General features: G+C 30.7%; 1 protein-coding gene across 1 annotated transcript in view; it reads right to left on the bottom strand.

Moving 5' to 3' along the window:
- The window catches only part of LOC143253236 (transient receptor potential-gamma protein-like), a 169,569-nt gene extending 152,169 nt beyond the window's left edge, over positions 1-17,400 (bottom strand). The window contains exon 1 of the mRNA XM_076506751.1: positions 17,131-17,400. The gene's annotated coding sequence lies outside the window, so the exon portion shown is untranslated. The remainder of the gene's footprint in view (positions 1-17,130) is intronic.
- Between the last annotated feature and the right edge of the window lie 609 nt (positions 17,401-18,009).

The raw sequence follows: 18,009 nt of genomic DNA on the forward strand, positions 1-18,009 counted from the left end.
CTTGCTGGGTATTTCTGGCCAGTGAGAGGGAAAATTTCTTTGGATCAATAAAGAACCTGCAAGATACACCTTATTGCATAAATGTACGTGAAGAAATAGAATTAATATAAATTTCAGCCTAGGTGAGGGAAATGGTGGTAATCTCATTTTTTGTCTTGTATCATTAAAGGTAACTTCGTATCTTATTTTTGTAAGATTTTTTTTTCATTATAAGTCAGCTCACTATTTTATTTACAGATTTTGGAGCATGTTAGCGGAGGCAGCGATCTTGCCCTATCCATTTAAAACACCAGAGGTCCGTAATAAGACAATTCTGTGGCTTGAAAAGTTCTATCATTGTTACGAAAGGGTTTTTTGAGTTTAATAGTAACACATCCTCGACTTCTCTATTTTGATATAAATAAAAACAATAATAATAAAGTAACTAGCATGTATTGCCAGAAGTGTGCTTCACAAACCTGTTCTTCGATCGATGAATAAAGAAACCTCTGCTGTGATACACACTACTAAGTCTTACACACTGGTTGCGAGAAAGGCTACCCGTACCACCTTCTGGATCCGCTCCCATGGGAGAAGCAGAGACTGCACTATCAATTGTTCATAGTGAACATTACTAGCCCAACCAAGTTTCGAAGAACATTAGTATTTACCTTACATTACGTTAGTTTGACGGTAATATTTCTCTTTTATTGTTAAAACACGTTCTCAGACCATCTGAACACTATAAAATGTCTCTTTGAGAGTTTTTTAGAAAAGTAAAAAAAGGTGTTTACGTATTTAAAATACTTTTCCTTAGGTTACGTTAGCCAGTTTATATGATTTTTTAAGGAAATGAAAATTACAACCAGATGACACAAGCACTTTACTGTTTCCTGCGACATTTATGTATACCAAGTTGCTTAAGTTACAACCTAAAGACATCTAATTTAATTCATAAAACACAAATTTTCTTTCAGTTACAAATTAGTGCTCAGCTTCAAAGATTATTCTGTACAAAAGAACCCAGTAAATGGTCTACAAGTGGATAGGAAAATAATTTCTATAGTCACCTAGAATTCAATAAAAACATAAAAGTTATTATTGAAGGGTTTTAACACGTAGATCGTAACTTTCTTTTTTAGAAATTTGTCTACATTATATTATGACATAGAACTAAAAGTTCCCCTTTTTCTACTGAGAAATATCAAGAGACAGTGGAGGCGAGTATAATAAAATACAAATAACAAATAAAAAAAGAAAAACCGAGAATATAGAAAATTGAAAATGTTTCGGTGATTGAGCAAATGCGTTTCATAAGTTTGAATACTTACCGCTGACTCAATGTCAATGAATAACAATAATTCATCTACTGCAGTCATATCTTCTTTTTTCTCCAGTTTGGGATTTTTTTTTTTTACAAAGAATTAAATATGTATTTCTATGACTTACTAATTATAATAATAGTGCAAGATAATAGTTTGTTTATAAATGTCTTAGGCTAATGAGATATTGTACTTTTTTCCTTGACAAACGACGACCCTAAATTAGGTCGGCTTTATTATAATTTGTGTTTGTGTTTTATAGCAAAGACACATCAAGCTATCTGGTGTGTCTACCGAGGGGAATCAACTCTCTGATTTTAGTGTTGTAAATACGTAGACTTACCGCTGTCTCAGACGGAGACACTTCGTTATAGAAAAATAACTGTTTTAAAGTTTAGCACAAAAGCTACACAATACGTTACTAGAGTATCGAAACCCAGTTTCTGACGTTGTAAGTCTGCAGACATATCGCCGTGTCACTGAGCGGCAGAAAAACAATCGTATGTGAATAATAAACAAAATACTCTCCTGATACAGGGTATATAAAAGAGTTTATATTAGTTTTTCATTTTAAAACACAGTGTCTTGCAAATATATGCTAATTTCCCCTTCGTTAGTGCATTAGTACTACATTTAAAAAGATACTGGGTATGGAAATGTATTTTAAAAAACATGTGATCACAGTTTACACTGAGAAATAAAGATGATACTTTTTATTTCACTTATTTAGAATATTAATCATTTATTTATACAGTATGTTATCAACTGATATAGATGTGCTACTTAAGCCTTATAAATTTGGAATTAACTAGCAACGATTTTATTAAATATTTATATAGAAATAAGAGCACAATTATTACCTCATCGAAATTTCTTTCAACAGAGGCTTAATTTTATTACTCTGATACAATCATTATAACATAAATATATTTATCATGGTTTTCGTATAAATAGTTTAAACGTTTAGTTTACTCACATATGTATATTATAAGCTAAACTCTCAGCTCGTACAATACTATCTTTATCGTTTATTATCTTGTTATCCGAGATAAACATGATGTGCCAGTTTATACCTTAGTATTTTAAAACACAGAAACTTTAAGTTCACTTCATAAGTTTGATTAAATATAAATGGATATCTAACAATGAATACCAGTTTTTATTAAATTACTGAGAGGCTGCAATAGATTATATTCATAATCCAATCCTTCTTATATATATATTTAATATAACTGATAGAGAGCCAAAAGTGAGACAAACAAATATTTTGACTTAACTCAAAGCTCTGTTGTGTGTCTTTTCCTATAGCAAAGCCACATTGGGCTATCTGCTGAGCCCACCGAGAGGAATGGAACTTTTGATTTTAGCGTTGTAAAACTTTATTGAAAAAATATTTTTCTAGTATTTTTTGCCTTTTTTTTTACAAAACTAAAACAAAACGGAGTGCTAAGTGCTCAGTTTTATACGCTTTTCTTTACAACATTTAAAGCTTTAAATGTTGAAATTCCATATAGTTATTTTGAATAAGACATCGGCAATTATTAAATTCAGTCATAAGTAAAGTAAAACATCACAAAAGATTTGAGTCAGTCTACGTTTTAAGTAGAATGTGGTAAAAATATCGGATAAGAAAATCGATAAAGTATTTTGATCTTGCAGGCTGTGTTCCTTTGTAAAAAATATCAAAAGAATCATATAAGCTCTGTTACTTATGGCTCGTCCAAGAATTAGTGGATTTGGTAGGATGGTAGATTTATTATTCAAAACAATGTAAGATGTTAAAGATGTGTTTCATAAATAATAGTCACCGGCAGTAACATCGAAGAAAGTGTATGTACTTAAGTACTGATCAAATTTTGTTTTTCAGGTATAAGGTCTGCATATCCTGATTAAACATCATCAAAAATGTTTTGAAACGAACACGTGACATCAATGTGAAAATTCCCATCAGGAATTCTTAGAGTTAATTCTAGGTACGGTTACTATAGTAACCGTTCTTTAAACTCATACAACATATTCTAGAATGGTGTAAGCAGTCAATGAAAACACAATTCTTAAGGATCAACGGGAGCGCTAGGGACGAATGGAGTATATATATATTTTGATAAAGTGTAGTAAAGACATTGCTGATGTAGCGCTATAGTAACTAGTACATATAGTAAAGACATTGCTGATGTAGCGCTATAGTAACTAGTACATATGGTAAAGACATTGCTGACGTAGCGCTATAGTAACTAGTACATATAGTAAAGACATTGCTGATGTAGCGTTATAGTAACTAGTACATATGGTAAAGACATTGCTGATGTAGCGCTATAGTAACTAGTACATATGGTAAAGACATTGCTGATGTAGCGCAATAGTAACTAGTACATATAGTAAAGACATTGCTGATGTAGCGCTATAGTAACTAGTACATATAGTAAAGACATTGCTGATGTAGCGCTATAGTAACTAGTATATGTAGTAAAGACATTGCTGATGTAGCACTACAGTAACTTGTTCTCTCTGACTGCCTTTCTTTTGCTATTAAGAAACGTTAGTAAAATCAAAAAAATCACTTCGATAATTTTTCTTAAATATTTCTATTATTGTTTTTGTTTGTTTGTTTGTTTGTTTTGAATTTCGCACAAAGCTACTCGAGGTAGTTCTGAGATTCCTGCTCTTTTTAAATTATTCGTTTTCACCCCTTACTACACATTATTTGTTTCTTGAATTTCGATAAGCGAGGGCTATCTGCACTAGCTGTTCCTAATTTAGCAGTGTGAGACTAGAGGGAAGGCAGCTAGTCATCACCACCCACAGCCAACTTTTGGGCTACTCTTTTACCAACGAATAGTGGGATTGATCGTCACATTATAACGCTACCATAGCTGAAAGGACGAGTATTTTTGGTGCGACTGAAATTCGAATCCGTGACTCTCGGATTACGAGTTGAACGCCTTTACCCACCTGGCCATGCCGAGCCTCAACACAGAGTACTTTACCTTTCCAAACTGGAAAGATCAATCAGTCTGTCCAATAATAAACAAAAGTCTTCAAAATTTGGCAACAGTTCAAGATCTAATCTGAAATAATGCACCAAGATATATTATAAAAAAACGATATACTAACATTTAACGTGGAATGCTTCGTGTGTTTCTTTATTACAAATTATCTTAGAGCAACCATCTACAACTCGAAATTGCGAGTAAAAATTAGAGAAAAAAGCAAAGAAAAAATACTTAAAAGTAAAATAAGAAAAGTTGACGTTTCTATAAGTTAATCCTTTAAAAAAACAAGTTGTCTTGAACCGGTGACTAATGTAACACTAAGAATGTTGTTAACAAGATTACGTGTATAATAAAATAAAAGATATGCAAACAATAAAAGTAGAAAACAATTACTTAACCGTAATTTCAACACATTTCTTACTTGTATTGAAACACTTTTAATAAATCAGTACATAATGAAAACTACTGTTATTACGAACAAATAACAAATCATATAATCTTCACTAGAAAAAATATATTCGTGACCAGAACTTTCGGGAAATGGTTGGTTTTTTTTTGGAATTTCGCACACAGCTACGCTAGGGCTATCTGCACTAGCCGTCCCTGATTTAGCAGTGTAAGAGTAGTGGGAAGGCAGCTAGTCATCACCACCCACAGCCAACTCTTGGGCTACTCTTTTACCAACGAATAGTGGGATTGACCGTCACATTATAACGCTCCCACGGATGAAAGGGCGAGCACTTTTGGTGCGGAAGGGTATCAAACACGCAACCCTAAGATTGTGAGTCGAGTGCCTTATCCACCTGATTATGCCTTGCCGGGATTATACAGTAATTATCGAGGATATATATAACGTTATGCAATTAGAATTATAGTTATTCGTCGGTGTAATTTACTTAGATTGAGTATATGAGAAAGTTTTCGTGCATACGCAATGTTTAGAATCAATGTTGTTATGATAGTGCAAAGTTATGTAATTGACGAGAACATTTAACTAAAGTAATTATATATTTGGAGACAGTTTTAAATTATTTCTGCCATTCCATAGATAATATTACTATAAATGTTTTTGTGCAAAGAGTGTCACAAGTTCAAAAGTGAATCTTCGGAGATTTTTGTTCTCAAAGTAATCGTACCAGAAAATATAAAGTAATGACAATAAATATTGTCATTTTTTATTTTGGTTTCGATTTTCTTTCAAATTTTTAAGAATTAGACTAAATAGGAAAATTTAAAACTGAGAATAGCAAAATTATATTTATTGCCCATGAACGTTTTTGCACATAGATTTCATGATTTGGGGGATTTAGTAAGTGGTACATCTCTAGTCAGTTTTCATTGTAACAAAAACTACTGAACGAACAGATATTTACTAATACTGAAGTTCCATGTGAATTATATTGCATGCTTAAAACACCCAAAAAAGCCTAAAACAGATACATAGTTGAAAAGGTTTATTGTTCTAGATGTCTAAATTAGGTAGACCAAGTGATGGTAAGTTTTAAAAATAAACCAGTTTGATTAGACACAAGTTGAATAACAAAAAAAACTGGAAACTTTGACATCACACTTAATCATAACCACTTTCATCTGAAGTTGAAATTAGAGTAAAGTTGTTTGTACTTTGCAATCTTATGATGCAGCTATAAACTGGCTAGTGGCTTTGTTTTTATTGCTCCTTTTCCGAACTTATAGACAGATTGTTTGTTTGGATCGTTCTATTATATTTTTTTCCAAATATACGAAAGGTAATTAATAATGCCCCAGATCTATATGTGCATAAAAATGTAGAATTTATGTGAGCACATGTTTTACAAACAATGTATGATCTATTCTGAAAAAGATAGCTTAGGCATCAAATTTAATTTTGGAAAACAATGTTTCATTAAATGTGTATTTCGAATATAAATGTTTTTTATATTGATTTTTGAAAATTATATCAACAGAGAAAATAAATACAGTATAAGTGAATTCAGTTAACCCTTACACAACAGCTTCACCCACTGTTTTGTTAACATTTAGAAGATACTGAAGCTTTTGTTACTAACAGGAGATTACACATGCCGTTCACAGCAATGTCCTAATGTTGTTTTCGAACAAGTAAAACCATCCAGAAACTTAGCGTCTTAAATAACATTCTTGTCCTTTTTTGCTTTTACAGATAATACTAAATGGAAAGATGGGGAGCAGCTACAATTCAGTAAGTAAATTTATTCGATGTTTACAAAATGCTTTAAAAACATCAAATAATAACTCTCATTTTTCAAGAAAGTTCTGAATTAATAATTATATCTGTAAGCGCTGTTTATTAAGAATGTACTGCCTAAATAAGCATTCATAAATTATCTGTTAACAAAGTCAAGGGATATTCTGTTTATTATGAAAAATTAATACTTACAGAGCAGTATTAAAGAGCCTTTTGTGTTCACGCTTTTATATAATTGAACGAAATGTAATTACGTGATGCTTCCAAACGTCTCTATAGTGTTTAGACGAACTAGGCTCGCGAAGCAAATTTTACAGCTGATTTGGAGTTTAAAGCAAAAAAAAATAAATTAATTAAACCTTATCCAAATTTCATTTGTATAATTACGGTATTTATAAACGCAAAATCAATAAAGTTATTATGTGCAAACAAATACTATTGCTGGCATAAATTGGTTTTAAATATTAATTTGAAACGTTCATGCTATTTTAATTTCTTTTAAAAAGATACAACGTTTGTTATTAGAGGCAACACTTCAAGTGTTATATATCACTGAAGACAAGTATTTTTGATTGCCCGTTGTTTTAGGTTACTATAAATTTTTCTAACTATTAAAGACTTTAAAATTGCCTTAATCTTATTCTAAAAATGTTTGTCTTAAAAAAAAAAAGAAAATGTGTGAGGTATCAATGTGAATTTAGATATATCATGTGCAATGGCAAAGAAGAATAGATTCGAAAAGAAAAACGTTTTCCAGCATGTTTAAATATTCTGATAAAAGAACCTACTCTTGTTATAATACCCTGTACTAAATAAATACTACAGTTTAAACAATATAAGAATCATGAAGAATAGAGTACTTCCAAATCCACAGTCATTTTCTTAAGGTGAGGATTGTGAACGATTTTTGATCGACAGTTAGTATACAAATATTTGGAAAGAGAACGTATTCAAAATAGTTTTTTTGTGTGTTAAATGATATGAATAAATATTTTTATCTTTCACTCCTTTAGTGATATATTTTTTTCAAAATAATTTACAGCTAAACAGAAAATGTATAGTAAATATACATAATTGTATGTATCTCAGAATTACTTTTGTATTTTAACACATTGGCAGCCGATAAATACTGGAATAGGGTTGAGTTGAGAATTAACTGACAATCTCAGGAGTTGTACTGACAGGATCTGAAAACAGCTGGTTAACGAAAGGCAGAACAGAGCTCTTTTGTTTTCCAGTAAAATTCTGCCTGTGTATGTACTGTCCTAGTGATTTCCCTTTTTTCGCTTTTCCTAACTACAACCTACGATACTTTGTTTACCGGAATAGAGATGTTGTTTTAGTGGTGTATTTCTTTAATTATTTGGTTTTCTTTACAAGTGCTTTTTGTTTTTGTTTTAAAAATTAAAATTATATTACTATTGAAGAAGTGTGAGAAATTATCAGTACATGTTCAATGTACGTATTCTTTTACAGAACTGTTTAGGAAAAATGAATCCCGATTGTTTTTAATTCAGTCGATCAGAAAAAAAATAGAGTCGCATTATGAAATAATTTAATAAATAAAACGAAAAAAACAATAACTTTACTTAATTTGCACAATAAAAATAATCTTATTTGAGACAGATACATAGTCGCAAGTACATTATAAATGTTTCAACTCTTCAACACGTCACTATCAGAAATGTAACTCACAAAAACATGATATTAATTATATTTTATGTTCAATTACATCTTAATTTATATATTTTTATAGAATATGACGTCATCTACTTTAGTAGTTTATTATTTTTCTTAAATTTATCTCCCATAGTTCACGAATACTTCTGCTACCATTGCTCATAGGTTGAGCTAATAACAGTTTGTTCTCATTGGGTCATGTATAATACTGACATGTTCATTTAACTGTGAAATATATATTCTTTTATTTTGAGCCTTTTTATGGTAATTCATTTAATATTTTTAGATCCCATTTAATCTGTTGTATGTATGTGCTTCAACATTCACAAATTAGTTTGTAAATACCAGTAATTAAATTTTTAATTTTTAAATTTAATATATATATGTATTGCATCAAACAAGGATGAGGGATTAGTGTGACAGAAAGTAAGTAGATGGCACGGTAATTTGCTAAACAGAAACTTAATTTTTGATATTAATGAGCAGAAGATAAAAATAGTATAGTGTTCTTATGACTTATACTCCAGAGGATGACGTATTAAAGTGTGTTGGCATAGAGAGTGTATAGAGGACTGCAGATTAGTTTCAAACCAAATATTTTTACTGTGTAGCTTAAAAACGGTTAATGTTTTCAAATTCTATTTATGATATTGTGTTTGTTTTCTTATAACAAAGCCACATCGGACTATCTGAGGTATCTATGAGGAGAATCAAACCTCTGATTCTAACACTGTAAATACGAAGACTTATCGCTGTCCCACAATGAACCTATAAAGGTATACACATCACAAAGAAAAAAATATTATGAAATAATTTTACTGATATTTATTATAAGTAAGTTTAGAGAGCACACTGCGTGTAACGTAATAAAATGTAGTGTTTCATATACCATCAATACCCAAATCAAGTGACAGATTTAAGTTTCTACTTCAGTTCTGATAATATAGCATGTAATAGTAAATATACTAGATTCTATTACCGAATGATTTAGCTTTTTAATATTTTACATGTTCAAAATATTATTTTTTTATAGTAATTGCATCCAAGTAATAGATTATTAAGTATTATTCTGGAGAACTTAATAGTTCAAATTACACAAAATATTATTTAAATAACGGTGCATAAAGAGCACCGGAAAACGTTACAAAAATATTGAAATAGATTATGCAAGAGACAAAATAAATAAAAATTTTGATCAAATATTTTAAAGGATGGTTATTATTCTGCAATCAAAGTACGTGACAGACATATAAACTGTATTATCTCACATATTTCACATCTAAAATGTATTGATCTTTGATTAATTGTACTTTTCTGTTGTAGTTCATTTACTTTCGTTAGTATCAGGTGTTCCAAGGGTGATTGAATAAGATTTTTCTTACGTTTCAGAGAAGGCGTAAAATTATTATTTTACTACATTAGACTTAAACTGTATCATATTTTCATTAAACTGCTAACGAAACATTTTAGAGAGCGAATGCTTAACACACATTCAGTTGATTGCACATAATCGTTTTTTAGACAAATGTAGCGTTATTTCAGCTCATTCTATGTATGATTCAAACAATTAGAAGTGTCAAATTTATATATGAGAATAAAAAAAGATCAAAGTGATATGCCTATTAATGAGCAAGCGTCCATTACTTGTAAGCTCATAATATTTGTTTTTTTTTTATCGTAATGGCTGTAAAGAGATGTGTTTATGCATCACGTAATAATGAATAAAATAAATTTTGCTGCACACAATAATTTCAGTAGTGACGTTGTTTGCTACCTTTGTAATTTATTATGTAAGTAGTATATTTTACATACGTTTTATAACCTCCATTTATTTAATTTAATTATTTTTTTCTTACTGGTCATTAGCATCTTGTGGAGGTATATTTCGCGAAAAGCATATTATAGTACGTTAGGTCAACAATAAAAAGTGAGAAATTTTCGCGTACACCTAATCCTTGTGGTGTCTCACTTCCATAAGTTTCTATAAAATGTGTTTAAATACTATTATACTAAAACAATCTGAGTGAGCAAATAAACGTTATTGTAACTTGTGCACAATTAATAGACTGTAAACGTTATTTATTACATCATAATGAAACCATTAATGAGAATGTTTACTCAACTGCTCTTAAATGATACTTACTTATCATTAACTGCGCGTGTGTTTTCTTATAGAAAAGCCACATTGGGTTATCTGCGCAGTCCACCGCCGGGAAACGAACCCCTTATTTTAAGGATATAAATCCGTAGACTTACCGCTGTACCATCGGAGGACTGTTATTAACTGACGCCATATTTCAATTTGCGATTTACTTCACTTAGTTTAGTGTTACATTATTTATACTTTTAGAAATAGATTTTGTTTGTTTTTGAAATTCGTACAAAACTACACGAGGGCTATCTGCGCTAGCCTTCCCTAATTTAGCAGTGTAAGATTATAGGAAAGGCAGCTAGTCACTACCACCCCCCGTCAACTCTTGGGCTACTCTTTAACCAACGAATAGTGGGATTGACTGTCACATTATAACGCCCCCACGACTGAAAGAGCGAGCATGTTTGAATGACGGGGATTCGAACCCACGACCCTTGCATTATGAGTTGAGCCCCCTAACCACCTGGCCATGCTTGGCCATATGAGTTTTTAGCTCAATCTGTGTAACTTGTAACAAAAAAACATCCAAATGCGTGATATTTATATTAAAAAATATACTGTAATATATTAATTAGGCCTCATACAAAACATTTATTAAAATTTTGTTTATGGCCCAGCGTGTTAAGGCGTACAACTCGTAATCTGAGGGTCGCGGGTTCGCATCTCCGTCGCGCCAAACATGCTCAATCCTACTATTCGTAAAAGAGTAGCCCAAGAGTTGGCTGTGGGTGGTGATGACTAGCTCCCTTCTCTCTAGTCTTACACTGCTAAATTAGGGACGACTAGCACAGATAGCCCTCGAGTAGCTTTGTGCGTAATTCAAAAAACAAACAAACAAATTTTGTTTAGGTGCTATCAATGTAATTACGATCATAAAATAAAACTACTTGTTAATACTATAATAAATTAGGTAAGAAGATAATTCACCAAAATATTATAATGAAAAGAATATATACAAATTATTGCAAGGAAATAATAACTGGAAATGACCAAATCTGTATTAAACTTATCAATATATTAATTCATTCTCTTAAATTCAGCTTACAATAGCTTCATGTCACGAAAGTACATTTTGCGAACAGAATAGAACGAGTAAATTGACAATATTGGCAGAGAAAATATAATTCCTATAAGATTTTGGTGAACGTAATGAATTTTTAGTCATATAGTATATTGTAAAATACTGGTGTATCTGTAGGTAATTATATTTTAAGTACCAAATCTAAGTATAATAGTTGTAAGTCCATACTCCCACTCTTGGCTTACTGTGCACTTCAAAAGGCTTGAAGTTGTTGTATAATGCATTTCTAATAATACTTAATAATATGTGTAACTTTATATCATTCAAGCATATTAAATATCATACGCCTTCCTTCAGACAGAAAGTGTGCGTATCTATCTGTGAAAGGGCATACGCATTTCTTTCGAAATACAAATTACTGTTCTGTATACATAAAGCAATATCTAAAGCGTTTTAGCGAGGCAATTGTGACTCTTTCAAGATCATTTTATATGTCGTTTACCAATCGTTCAACTTAAAAAAAAACTTAAAATCGAAGTAATTACGAAGTGTCCATTCTCACTTATAGTATATCTTGATACACTGAATGAAGTTAAGATCCACAAAAACAACAATTTCATAAAAATACATTTCTAATTTTTTATTAGCAAGCGAAAAATTATTTGCATATAAGAATCAGACCAAAATTCTTTTTTCTTTTAAACCTCTTTTAGAAATCATTTTAATATCCAATAAAAATTCAAATGTTTGAAACTTAAAAGAAAATATTGGTGCGCTTAGTATATGCACTACGATGTATGTCAGTATTTTCGATTTTGTGCATATATATATATGTATAAAACAATTTAAAATACCTTAGTTTCAGTATAAACCGTACAGGTTTTCCTGTAACGGGAAGTAGATTTTTTAGGATATTCTTTCTCAAGTTGTTGAAACATTCATTTGACCATCTTATTAGGTACGTTGAATAAAAACGTGCGTTAAACATATTTCAACCTGTAAAATTTAATACAGAAACCCTGTGATAACAATGAGCACTTTCTATTGCTTTTCCTTTTCAGCAGTCGATCTAATATATTTATTGAGTCATTAAGTGCGGAGGCGAACAATTAACAGAGAGATAATAGAGTGATATCTCAAAAGGCATCGGCACCTATACAGCCCGTAACTCGATACCTTTTCCAACGAAACAAAACAAGTGATCTTACCAATGCACGTACACTAATCTCTATCTATGTCTACTGAATGTTAACATATATATATATATTTGAAATCAACCCATATTTGTTAGTGTCTTTACATTAGTGTAACTATAATGGTTTATTATTTAACATGTATTTCTAGGTTTTGGTCAAATCTGAGTCACACCCTAGAACTTCTAAAAGTTTTATGATGATCAGAGCTAGAAAAGTATGGACAGTAATTTTCGTGATTTTCGAATGATAAATGTTCTCTTTCTTAAAGTCCGGTTTATAAAAGAGATTACACATTTTCCTTTAATATGATGGTTAAAGAAACAAATTATAAGTTAGTTTTGTGTAAAACATGGCATAAGAATATAATATAGCATAAAATGCTCTTTTATTACCTTTCTTCAAATGTCTTTGATATTTCTTTTTTACGTTGTCCATATTAGTTTAATTTTAATACATGAAGTAGAATTTTAGTTGCGGTTTTATTTTCATGGGTCTATTTAATGCACGCAATAGCATCTTAGACAGAGTGAAAATAACGGTGTTGCATAACAAAGGTCCAAAAGCTGTTTTATGTATACTTACATGAGAAAGTAAGCTAAGTATGATGTTTATTTCATTTCTCTTTGGACAACGTTTGAAGTTAAAGATTTGTAAAGACACTAACATGTTGGTAGTGTGTACAACAATTAACAAAACATGTATGCGATTCTAATATTGTATTAAATGAACCCATCATGTTATATTGTATTAAATGAACCCATCATGTTCTTGATTCTGTATTATGACACTTTCTTTTAATCATGAACAATTTTTTTACCAAAATACTGATATTTTGTTATTATGTTTTGTGATAATCTATTATTGTACTTTTTTCTTTGTTTTATTCCCATCAAATATTTTCTTACTTTTCTTGTATTACGGTTTTATCGCATAGTTGAAAATACCTCTCATGGTTATTGTAGTGTAACAGCTTGTAATGTTAAAAAGTGAAATTTGCTTTCAAAATGTCTCTCTCTCTCTTTCCATGTGTTTTTAACGTTTTAGACTCTTATTCTTGGGATTATTTTCATATTTTGTTTAAGGAATCAACACTTTACTGGCGAGAATTAGTCAATTTTTAAGAGATTTTAGTGTAATATTTTGTAGAAAAAACAATCAGACATAGATCCTATCTTATCTTGATAAAAATACTGCTTGGGAACCATAAAAAAGAGACTTATAAACCAATTTCATATTGATTAAAATTTAAACTTTTTTTTAATCGTTTATGTTTTAATTATTTCCAAAGAGGGCTAAGCTAAAATAAAAGAAACATATCGAAATATCTTTTGAATAACATATTCCTTGTGGTTTGTTATATCGTTACTCACAGTTAACTTTTTCTACTCAATCTGGATTACTTATGAACTTCAAAATACATTGATTTACAATTATATAAAGAATTTCAGATCTACTCCTAATTTCTAAAGATATTTCTTTTAATTCATTCTTTCAAATTACCCGTTCTTAAAATAAGGAACAATGTTGCTTTCATTGTATTTATTTCTCTTCATAATTTTTCCTAAAAAGAAACAACTTAGAAACTCTTGATGACGAGAAACCCACTTAAAATAAAAATGTTTTTGTTTACCTGAAGATTACCTAGGAAGGTTGAAACGTTGTTTTTTGATTATAAATAAAAGTGTTAATACCCATACTAGCCGTTCTAAAATACAACTTAGAAACTCGACTGGAGAACAGCAACAAAACAAGAGTCCAAGATCTATAGCTGTCGAAATGCGAGCTGCTCAGCAGCAAAAAATGAAATGACAACGGATTAAAATAATGTTCTTCACGGATAATGTTTTTTCTATGACCTTTCAGTGGATAAAATACGATATTTGAAATCAAGACATTGACGCTGACATTGAGGACGTAAATAGGATGTAAACTGAAAGTAGTTTCATATAGTCTTAGCCGAATCTGTCTTTGAACTATGCAGTCATACCATATCGATTTTTGTTACAACTATGCTTGCACAGGCACTTCACTGCTGCATTTTCAAGAAACAATGAAATTGTCTCTTACTAATCATAATGACCCAAAAAGTTAACTAGGAAAAAAAATACTTGTAGCTTTATGGATATTGAGCGAAAAACAGCAACAAAAAATAATGTTTAAACTATTTAAATCAGTTTTGTTTGATATATCATAAAAATAATCTTGCTTAACATTTTACGACTTCATTAAAATACAAATGTGCGGAATTCCAAAGTATAATCAGCAGCTACTTTATTTTCTTTACTGCCCAAGAGAAAATTGTCTATACATAGTCGTTAAGTAATAGTTGAAAAGAAAATGCCAGTTATAGACAAGCAATTCTGCTATTTCGTTTTCTGTGGCTGAACTTCCAAAAAATAACTTATTTCAATGTAAACGGATTTTGTCTTTTTTTATATTTAGTCCCCCTATTGCTGACACAGTGGTAAGTCAACGGATTTACCTCGTAAAAATCAGCCGTTCGTTTACCCTAAGTAGATAAACTTGTGGATGCACAGAATATCAACGAATGTGTCATTTTTTCATGGGTATTACTTTATGAAACTTTACTGTATTAATGGCAATACTTAAACTTATTCTCTTAAATCAGTAATATTTGCTACCTCTTCGAACCTTTGTTGTCTTAATTTCAAGAGCATTACTAGCATATTTTGACATGGGTCACTCCTATTATGAATACGTTCTTGAAGGGGCAACTCGTTTCTCGTAAAACTAATATCAAGATTTATAAAAAAATATATTGAAACTAAAAACAATAAAATCATTCCTTCTTTACTTTGAAGACAAACTGAAACAACCTGAGCGTCTATTATTAATTCATCGGAGATAGAATTTATAAAGAATGAGAGACTTAAAAAATCATACGCCAACAAAATTTAAACAAATGTGAAACTGCATGTGAGTTTTATTGATTAAAAAATGTGTAAAGATATAGAGGTATACGTTTCAAACACTATACATGAAGAAAGTGAAAAAAACTAAAATATAATAGAAGTAAAAAGTTTAGGATTAAAGTATCTTCTTAGATATTCTTTGAAGAGACCAGCATTATCGTGACTTGTTAAAAGGTTTGCAGTTTACCTATTGATTTTACTACACCGAATTCTGTGCCCTGCTAACTCACACTAAACTCTGTTGCTTTTAAACGTACATATACATACGAATGCATTCTAAAGAGACTCTTGCGTCAATAAATTTTTCTTATATATATGCATGTATTAGTACACTGCTAATGCTGACTTTTGGTCATTATAAAGATTATATTCGCTGCTGGGATATGAGAACGAATATTAAAGGAAGGTTTCGTGGTTTAAGCAACTCTGGAAGTTAGCTTTTTAAATACACTATTTCTTAAGAACTAATTATCTTAAGTGCTTACAAAATGTGTATTTTATATTATTCTTAATTATTTCTTGCTTCTTCATTATATCAAATACTGATAGAAAATTATGGATAGTACTTACATTTATTAATTCTATAGCTTCGTATTGAGGCTGTTGTTGCAGCTAAGCTTTATACTTCAGGATAATGTGCAGAGCTCAGTCTGATTCACTAATATGTAATTTCTAAAGGAGTTAGTTAATTGATTTGTTCATGGAAACATACATATGCTATGGGGAAATGAATTTATATATATATATATATATATATAAAATATTCTCTTATATTAAAATTATAAGATGCTTTTTCTAAATTTTAGTGCAAAAATGACATATTATTTTGAAACTCATAAAAGGTTTTTCACATTCTAATATACATCAATTTAGAAACAAAATACTGTTTTCAAGTTAGGCACAAAGATAAACATTAGGCTATCTGTGCTCTGCCTACACATGTACCAAAACCCTGTTTGGGGTAATTTGAATACTGTTACAATTGCACGTAGTGCTAAAAAGATTTACAAATGTACACGTTGTGACATAATGTTAAATATGTAAGCTGTAGGTCTATGCGATATGTTTAGCATCTATACATTTAGTTTACAAATGTTTCTCAAATATCTTACAATGTAGCCTCTACGAGTAGAGTATATAAATTTCAAAACTATCTGCAACAAAGTAAGTAGGATCGGTAAAAAGACTGGTTAACACACTTACTCGTGTATACAACTTTTGTAAAAAGCATCTCACTTTATTCTGGAATGTCACTAAAATTGGCAAAATTCATAGATTGGAGGTCCATATTTCCTACCCCATCCCATTAAGAAACTGATAACCAACAAGTTGCATATATTCCAATAAATTATCACAAAATGATTTACAGATATCTAGATCTCATAAGGTGATATAAAACATGAAAGTATAAACTGGTGAGAGAAAAACACATAGTGCAGAAAACTGTACGACAAATTACCTCTTACCTAAGTTATGGCAGTTTTCTGAACGACTACTATATGACAAGAAATACTTGTTTTGGTACCGATCAAGTGTTAGAAAATGTTCAACGTGGCATATTGAACATTACGAAGTTTATCGTCAGGTTTTATCGCTACTGAAGTTTTCTTATATGATGTTCAGTGAAACGAAAATGAACTCTACTTACTGTGAGAATAACTTTTTATACCAATTACACAAGATGAAATTCATGAAAAGGAAACACGGTGAGCGTTAAAGCTAAACCCACAGCAACGTTGAAACGATCGCTGAATGGTGAAACAGGCATTCGTGCTCTTCTCTTCTTCGACACACCTATTCATCCATTCACTTCTTCGCATTTAGTTTGCTCCAACGTGTCGTAGAAAACCGACATCTACGCAACGCAGAGTTCGTGAAAAGTTTGTCCAAATGCTTGGTCTAAGGTTGACTTCATATAAAGCTGCCAGAATGGAAACTGCGGTGTAATCACGGATCTCGGAATGAACTCGGTCGATGAAGAAAGAAGTAGTTGTGACGGCAGCAAACGGTTTCGAGCGTTTTTATAATAAAGTGTGATTATTAATTTACTTTAATTCAAAAAGAGTAATTATGTAGCCTTCTTAACAGTATAGAAGCATTTAGTAATACTGTAATTGAGCTTTATTTAACATGAATAGCCCATTGTGTTGCTTTCTGTTTAATATCAAAAACAAATAATTGAATCTTATTTTAAAATATGATGGCTATAACATATCTTTCATATTAATACAAGTGCGCAATGATAGATGTTACAGATTACAAGAGATATTTATAATTATTTTGTTGTTTTCATGAAATGGCAAAACTGCGTAAATGTTTACCATTCATCTTGTACCTCTACTAAGTGCTGGTATATATATAAATATATATATTTTAGAAATAACCCATACTAGCTAGCATTTTTATATTAGCCTTTCTTTGTAGTTTAGGCACAAAGCTCTGCCCCCCACGCGTATCAAAAGTCGGTTTAAACTTTGTCAGCCCGCAGACGTACTGCTTGGCCAGTGGGATGATTTTTTTAGTGTAA

Source organism: Tachypleus tridentatus, chromosome 6 (assembly GCF_004210375.1).
Source record: "Tachypleus tridentatus isolate NWPU-2018 chromosome 6, ASM421037v1, whole genome shotgun sequence".
Classification (NCBI taxonomy): domain Eukaryota; kingdom Metazoa; phylum Arthropoda; class Merostomata; order Xiphosura; family Limulidae; genus Tachypleus; species Tachypleus tridentatus.